This window comes from Medicago sativa, chromosome 1, assembly GCF_051527215.1.
Source record: "Medicago sativa cultivar Bolivia chromosome 1, Bolivia_mono, whole genome shotgun sequence".
Taxonomy (NCBI): domain Eukaryota; kingdom Viridiplantae; phylum Streptophyta; class Magnoliopsida; order Fabales; family Fabaceae; genus Medicago; species Medicago sativa.
In genome coordinates this window covers 69,904,405-69,913,252 of record NC_140749.1, presented here as the reverse complement: position 1 = coordinate 69,913,252, position 8,848 = coordinate 69,904,405, and positions in this window count along the sequence as shown.

Here is an 8,848-nt window from a genome sequence, read left to right as displayed (position 1 = left end):
TGAAGTACAATCCACGACTTCCTGATTTACTTATTATTGTTTTGCTATTATTTTGTTGATATGACTATTTTGCTTTTTCTGTTGATAGTTGTTTTTGCATGTCAGTGGATAGGTAAAAAGAATACATTTTTGTTTTTGACAAAATATATTTGTTTGTTTATTTTGTAATTATTTATGATGTGATGCAACTTGCAAATGTCTTTTTATGGCAAATATGTGCCCGTTTGGTTCAGCTTTGAATATAATTGATTCTGAGAGAATTGATTCTGATAGAATTGATTCCGACAGAATTGATTCTGAGAGAATTGATTTATGTTTGGATACAATTATGTAGAATTGATTAAACAAAATGATTTATGTTTGGATGCAATTATGTAGAATTGTTTTTGAATGTATAATTACTAAAATAGACATAGCTAAAGGAGAATTGATAAAGAATGAGAATTGATAAAGGGCAATAAAGTAAAATAACATGTTGTAATAATAAAATATACAAACATATACACGTTGTTCAAGGAGAATTGATTCTAGAAAAGCTAGAAGCTAGGATTTGTAGCTTCATGGAGAATTGCTTTTGGAGGATAAAAGCAATTTTGAAAAGCTGAACCAAACACGTTGTTTTTGGCTAGAATTGCTTTTGGCACTGTAGAGAATTGATTTTGGGCTAGAATTGCTTCTCAGAAGCCAAACCAAACAGGCCCTATATATGTCTCTCTTGATAATTCAATAAAATGAAGATTGTGCTTACATACTTTGTTCTTCTTCTTTTTTTTAATTTGTTTTTCTTTTGTTTTCTTTAAATACTGTTTTTTATGTTATAAGTAGAAAGTTTTCACCGTCGTCACACAGTAATTAGTCTGCGTTAAAGAATATATGTGAACACATAAGATAGATTATCCTCTTTCAACCAAATTTTCTCCCACACAAAAGTCATAGATCGAATCTATGATTGTTTATTTAAGGGGTTCGAACTCCTTTCCACTTAGATCAATTCATTATTGATAATAGGGCTAAATATGTTTTTGGTCCCTATAAATATATCAACTTTTTGTTTTAGTCCCTCTAAAATTTTCCTTCAACTTTTAGTCCTTATAAAATTTTCAATCACTACTTTTAGTCCCTATTTTTAAGTTAATTTTTGTATTTTTTTTTTAATAAAATTGTGTAGAAATGTGTAAAATATTGTAAAACAATTTTCCAAAAAAAAAATTTAACAAAACACAAATTAATATGAATTTTTAACCGTAAATAATATAAAAATTCATATTTTGTTAAAAAAATCTATTTTTTTTTGGAGAGATTCTAATAATATTATGAATTTTTCTGTAAAATTTTATATAAAAATATGAATTCTACATATTTGTTTACTTTAAAGGAGAGACTAAAAGTGAAGATGGGAAATTTTTTAGGGACTAAAAGTTGAAGGAAAATTTTAGAGGGACTAAAACGATTGACATATTTATAGGGATCAAAAACATATTTAACCTTGATATTAATATACATATTTAATTCTCAAATGAAACATATTTAACCTTGATAATAATATACATATTTAATTCTCAAATGAAAAATTGTAATTTTTTGTTCCATTCTGATCATTTACTTCGGAATTATGGATTCTATCTTCTCTCATTTCACTTTAAATGTGTAGTGTCATAGGTACAATTTAACAGTGAAAAGTTGCAAAAAAATTGATACCCTAAGGTATAGATTCAAACGCGCAATTCTTCATTTCTAGATTTTTTTGTTTTTTTGAAGGATCATTTCTAGATATTTAATGTGTACAAGTTATACAGTTATAATTTTTAAATTAAATAAAAAAAGATATATTGTAGAAAATTTACCAAAAAAAGTAACACAGATATTTAATGTGTACAAGTTACCAAAATTTAAAAAGTATACTACTCATGTAAAAAATATTACAATACTTTATAAGTTATATTAATTATCAATTTCAACAAATAATTTTTATTGGCAATGGAAAATACAAAAAAAAAAATCTAAAAGTTACATTTTAATATTTTAAAATTATATTTCTAAACATTATATTACTTTTTTGGAAATGTGTAGTTATCATTGTATAAAATTATATCATCCATTGTAAAATAATATATTATCATCATCATTAATCCCTTTGTTCCATTTTATTAAAGACTATTCGTTCCTTTTTAAGTATCATTTTATAGTTTTTAGACATATCAAGATAGCTTGTAAAAAACAAAAACCTATGTCGTCTCTCTAACTTTACCAACTCGCCGCCTTTCTTCCTTCCCCCTCAAGATCCAAATCTAGTTGTAACAATGAAGACATAATGTTTTGGTGGTGTGATGAACCCTCCATCATTCGCACCAATGTTTCACCGTCTCTCCTCTGGTGACATGTCACTACAGTGTTTGTTATCTTCCTCCATCGTCGTTCCAGTTCGACGTCGTGTTGTAAGGGTCTTCTCGGTAATTTTTCTCGATTAGTGAACATGTTTCTGGGTTTTTAGCCCTGTGTTGGCGGGATGCTTCATAATTTTCATGGATCTGAGTTCGAATGTTGGAGATTGGTTTTTAGATTTCGTTGTTTTCGTTTTTGTTTCTTCACTAGGGTCGATGATTGGATTCTCAACAGGTTTTGTGATTCTTAACGGTGGTGGGTGGTCGGAGCTACGTTGTTGTCGACGTCCTCGGATTATGAGTTCGTTGTAGTCGTTTTTTGCAGGAAGCTCTTTTGTGCTGTGTTTGTTGCTGTTTATTTTCATATTGTTTGATAATATGTTTTTGTGTTCTTCCTTGATTAGAGATTGGGTGGTAACAAATGTGGCCTATTTTGCGGTGAGTTGGTTTCGTAAACTCGAAAGGGTCTGGTTCTATTAACTCGAAGTGGTTGTTTGGTTACCATCAAGTTGGAGACATCCCTTGATTTGGGTTCACGTGTGTCATAAACAAGTTGGGTTGGTGTTTATGTGTTATATTCTATAAAATTACAGGTTTGTTGAGATCTACATGTCTCAAGGCGTCAAGTGTGGCCCCACTTCAGCACCGACTTCTTTTCTGTCTCAGTCCATGTGTATGTTCTCTGACTGTTATGCTCGAAAGAGCTATTATGCATGTTGCTTTGGTCAGGAGGTTGTTGGTAAGTGGATCTTGATATCATGTTGACGGTCGACTATTTGCCAACTTACAACCATGTTTAATACCTACAAGTGCCCACTCTTCATGTTTTTTGTAACCTGGTTTCGTGCCTGTACGCAAGTTCACTGGGTTGCACCCGTGAGGAGCGCTTGTTTTTTTAGGATTGATCAGGACTGGTTCACCTAATTTGTATTATCACGGTGTGTTCCTTATAGGGTTGTATCTGTGTCAAATCTAATGCCTCCAGTCTCCGTATCTTTTTATTTTTATGGAATATATTTATTTTTTTCGTTAAAACAAACTTGTAAATATGGCTTTTATATGTGTTTCGTCCCTGCAAATAGGGGTCATTTAAAAATTGGTCCTTGTATTTGTTAATCCTGGCGATCTACCCTCGCAAAGTTTAAACATTTAAAATTTCGTCCCTTAACCCACTTAATGACTGCCATGTCACCAGATTACTGACATGACGCTGTTAATTGTCTGACCACTTGAATGACTCAGCAAAAAGGCATGGGAATTGTCTGACCACGAAGGAGGGGCATATTTGTCATTTCAGTTTGGTCTCAGATGAAGAGGGCATTTTTGTCCATTCCCATGCCCTTTTGCTGAGTAATTCAAGTGGTCAGACAATTAACAGCGCCACGTCAGTAATCTGGTGACATGGCAGTCATTAAGTGGGTTAAGGGACGAAATTTTAAATGATTAAACTTTGCGAGGGTAGATCGCCAGGATTAACAAATACATGGACCAATTTTTAAATGACCCCTATTTGCAAGGACGAAACACATATAAAAGCCTGTAAATATTGTTTTTTTACAATAAGAAAATATTGTTATCTTTGCTAACATTATTTATACTTTACTTATGTTACCCTTAATCAATTATTATCTCATTCCATCTATTTCTCTCTCTCTCTGCGTGATAAATAGCTACACGTATTATTCATAAATCAATAATGAGTGTTTTTGAACTTTGAAAACGACAATAATATTATCAACAAATTTTTCTTCGAATGCAACACTTAAAAAATGAAAGGAGAGAGTAATAACGGGTTTCACTTGGACGACATTAGCGTTTGTGGCATTGGTGACATTAGTGCATTTTAGATGAGAGATAAAGGTAGATGAGTGTTAAAATAAATTATTTAAATGAGAGAGAATGATTGATTAACATATAAATATGAAAAATCTCACCAAAAACTAACGTCATACAAGTGTAATCTAGTAATAACTATTTCAAAATCAAACTACTTGCTTCTAGAAAGAAGTATAATAAAGTAACATTTATTAATTATGTTGTAAATAGTTATATTATTTAATAACTAATATTTAATCATATAAATATATTCAAATTCAATATCTTGTATAACAATAAACCCTGTTTGTAAAATTTAACTTAAGTAACAATACAGAGACCGATAGGTTGGACATCTTCGATTACTTACTAGTTAAGCACCACATTTCTCGTGTCAAAAAAAATCTTTAAAATGGTATTTTTGAATTTGGGAAAGGACTCAATTCAATGGTGTTTTTCAATTTAAGACATTGAATTGTTATTTCGCAATTTTGTCCACCATATAGTTAAACACCACATTCTCACAACTTCGACTATCAATGATAACATCATAATTTTTCCTGCACTAGGGCATTGGGTGTGGAAAAATATTGTGTCTTAACCAAAGGTTCTTCCTTTGCTGACATTGTGTGTAGGCTACGCCTAATCACTCATGGTTCTCCATGATCAACATTGATGAGCTCTTCGTGATATAATGACTCTACATTTTCTTCTTCTTCAAGCTCTTATATAGTTTCTTTTTCTTCAGGTACTTTATATGCTTCTCCTTTTTATGATGGTGATGGTTCTTTGGGTTGGGAAGTTTGAAGTTATATGTCTAATACCTAGACATTTGAAGCATTTGAGTGTCCTATGTTGGTTTTCTTTTGTCGATTGAGAAGAAAGTTTATTTGAGGCGATGGTTTGCTCTATTAGTGTTTTTTGGGTATGGACCAAACTAACAGAAAGGACCAAACTGAGAATATGTATCGTATTGCTAGATTAATTATTACATAAAGGTCCATTTGAATATCTCTTAGAGTTTGTTAATTTTTTCTTCTTTGAGACATCTTTTTAGAAGGTGAAATGAGAATATGTATCGTATTACTAGATTAATTATTGTAGATACTAAATTGTGAATGATGCACCGAGTAAATTTTTAGAAAATGGTGCACTTTCACTGCAACTGCAACTACTTTTCAGTAAGTGGAATAATTCTTTTCTAACGTGGAATCATATTAAACCGCAAAGACATAACATAACAAGAAGTTTCTATGAAAATGGTGCAAAAAAATGTTTTCTTGAAAAATTATGTTAGTTAGACTAGGGGTGAATTTGTAATTTTAGAAAATGTATGTGCAAATATGTAATTTCCAAAAGTTTGGAGAGAAAAAATCTGTAATTGTTTAAAATATTGGGGCAACTTTATAATTATGGAAGCAAACGGTGATTGTATAATTTCTAAGCCAATTTTGTAATTTAAGAAAGTTTAGGGCAATTTCCAAAAGATGAGTGTCAGATTTGCAATTTTATGGAAATTTTGATAATTGAGTGACTAACATGACAGAAAATAAGTGGCAGATGTGTCGTTGCTGGACATGTTAGAAGTGATGTGGTAATGTTGACACATGATCAATAGTGGTTGGTTGGTTGTAACATGTGGCAGCTGACCGGTTGTTTTCAACCTCTGGATTTCTTGCGACACTCGTGGTGGCATGTGGAAGCTTTTTTTTATGGCCAAAACCTTCGGTCCAAGGTTTTTGAGTTTTTAGAGTGGCATGGCAGCTCACTTGCATTAAAAACATCCTTAGAAAACTCAAATTTCCGTTGATTCTCTCACTTAAAGTCAATTCCGGATTTCGAACTGGCTCTGATGTTAAAATTGCTCAGAAGCCAAAAGAGAATCCACTCTCTAACTCTCAAATAAGAAACTCACAATTTATTATTAATACATCAATGGAAGCACAATCTAATAAAATGGAAATTGTGAAACATAGTGGTTTCATTGGCTTAAAGTCAATAATTGGGTGGTGGTAATGGAAAAACTATTATACTAGGTGGTGGTGAGGATTGAACTTAATCTGTATCATTCAAACATATAGTGTATTCTCTTTCTAAACATTTCTACAGCTTAGTTAATGAGGATTTTTGTAAATTTTACCCATAAATATTAACTTGTGAAGAGCATAATGTTTTCCAATTTACGTCTTCAATGCCTGAAAAGTGTACTCCTATTGACTTATTGCAATTTGAAAATTGTCTCAGACTGGCAGCATTGCTATGTATAGGTTTTGACTTAGAAACTGTCCTTTCATTGGTGCTTACTATAATGACTCATTTGCATGGATTGTGTTTCTAAGTATTTTCCTAATATTGTTGTCACAAATGATGGAATTAAGTCGCACACAGTGGCTGCAGTCTTTGATTGAATTGAGTCGCACGCAGGATGAAGAAGTCGGAGATGCAACAACATCTGTCATTATTCTTGGCATGTTTTTAGCATATGTAGATGCTTCCTTTTATAACTAGTAAATTGTCTTCTCATGTGAAACTATTCTGAAAATCTTCTTTTTATATTAGGCTTAATTGCTCAATTGGTCCTTTAACTTGATTTCAAGTATCGGTTTGGTCTCATAAGTAATAAAAGGTCCGTTTAAGCCCCTTAACTTTATTTAAATTATTAGTTTGGTCCTTTATGTCATTACTCATGCTCTACTTCATGTGAAACTATTCTGAAAATCTTCTTTTTGATATTAGGCTTAAATGCTCAATTGGTCCCTTAACTTGATTTCAAGTATCGGTTTGGTCTCATAAGTAATAAAAGGTCCGTTTAGGCCCCTTAACTATATTTAAATTAAGTATCAGTTTGGTCCTTTATGTTAATTTAATTCAAAAAAACGTTAAGTTTAGGGATCAAACTAATACTAATTAAATAAGTTAAGGGACCAAACTAATACTAATTAAATAAGTTAAGAGACCAAAATTTAACGTTTTTTTGAATTAAATTAACATAAAGGACCAAACTGATACTTTAAATAAAGTTAAGGAACCTAAACGAAACCTTTTATTACTTATGGGACCAAACCGATACTTGAAATCAAGTTAAGGGACCAATTGAACATTTAAGCCTTGATATTATAACTATTAAAGTGAAACTCCAAGGGTGAAAATGCAACTACTTCATGTTAACTCTTTTGAGATAGTCTTAATGTGGATAAAAATGCAGGAGAGCAATATCAATACTACATTATCTTAATGGCACCCAGATGACATATTTCATACTGTATTTTTGGATACCATTGTATGTGCTATTTGAAAATTATACTAAATTTGATCAACATGTTAAAAGGTCAATTGTGAAATAGTAGTAGTTGTCTTAAGGGTACGGCACCAAGACATAAACATACTGATTGTGTCCTAAATTTCATTCTTATACAAATAAGGATGGGTTTTAATATTTGCATTATCATGTGCAATGCCCCTTTTTTCAGGCAAGTAATATCTGCCACTGCTAGCACTCACATATTAGCAGTCAATATCTTCCCTCAAGCATGCGACAATTCAATATTAGAAATGTAATTCAGATAAGACAAAACATAAGGGTGACAGCTTGCCTTGTCATGTTCTGTTTACTATGGACAATTATAATGTATTATTTTCTTATCTCCTGTTTTGTCTCTTATTAAGATTAGAACTCGTTCATCATTCACTACCTAACTTAACAAATATCTAGATACTAGATTTTCCTTTTGGAATATACATGGGTTGACAAAAAGGTTTCCTATGATTTTTATGGATATGGCAAAAAATAACGAATATTAGATGAGTTAGTTTATAGCAAATGAGCTTGTAGTGAATAACGTACTATTTGATAAAATTAGTAGTTGAACTAGCTTATTAATATACGCAGTGTTTGAACTAGCTTATTAATATGAAATGAAATATAAATAGATATGCCCAATTAATATTTTTTTAAGTAAGATGACAAAGGTAAAATCGAGAGAGAAAAAATATAAGATATAAGATAATTGAATTTCCTTATTAAAAATAAATTATAAATTAGTGAAAATTAGTTTTTTTTAATAATAGTGAAAATAAGTTATAAGCTCGCAAGAAAAAAAGTTATTAAACAAATCTTTTTTTTTATCATACGAGCTTATAAGTTATAAGTTCAAAATTTGACGTTATCAAAAGATTAAAGAAAAAAATCTTCTCATTTATTTTAACCGAATCATTCAACTTTTTGTTTTTAATTATTTCCAAAAGCAAAAATAATATTTGAACACCTCAATTTTTCATACATTCATTGAACACTTCATTTTATCTATATATCTCTCTTCCTATTACATCATCAACATATCACATCTATCATATCACTTTCTCTTATCTTATTCTCCTCTCATGTTGAATTGTATACACCTTTAGGGTGTCTAACAAACATTTAGTGTCTAACAAACATTTTTCATTGATGGTAAGGATTTAGATCTTCAAACTTTTATTTATCTACATTTCTCTCTATCTCTCTCTTAATTTGTTTTCTCTCGCATCTTTTTCTCTCCATTTTTGACGTCATTATCTCTCCTATTTTATCCTAATTTTTTCTAAAATCAAAAAAAGGTAGATGATCCTTTATGGTAATCTAGTTTCATAGGTAAATGGTGATTTGCTTCCAA